The following is a 321-nucleotide window of genomic DNA, read 5'->3' on the forward strand; positions in this document are numbered from 1 at the left end:
GGGTAACGTTTTAAAACTGCATTAAATATATTTGTATTTATATAAGGATTATATTTTATAAAACCACTCATAAAATCATATACTCAGAAATTACACACCAATGTCATCCTTATATATGCAATTCAAAAATTCCATGACACTATTTTAAAGGAAAATTTTTTCATTGATCTCATCTTCCATGTTAAAGTGCACTAGCGATGGATTATTTTCATCTGGATCTGCTTCTCCTCTAAAATCTAAACCGTTATTTCCTACGAAGAAAGAAAGAAAAAAAAACAACAATACACAAGAGAAACGTAATTAAATGAACTCCAGAAACGT

This window comes from Penaeus monodon, chromosome 29 (genome assembly GCF_015228065.2).
Source record: "Penaeus monodon isolate SGIC_2016 chromosome 29, NSTDA_Pmon_1, whole genome shotgun sequence".
In the NCBI taxonomy this organism is placed as follows: domain Eukaryota; kingdom Metazoa; phylum Arthropoda; class Malacostraca; order Decapoda; family Penaeidae; genus Penaeus; species Penaeus monodon.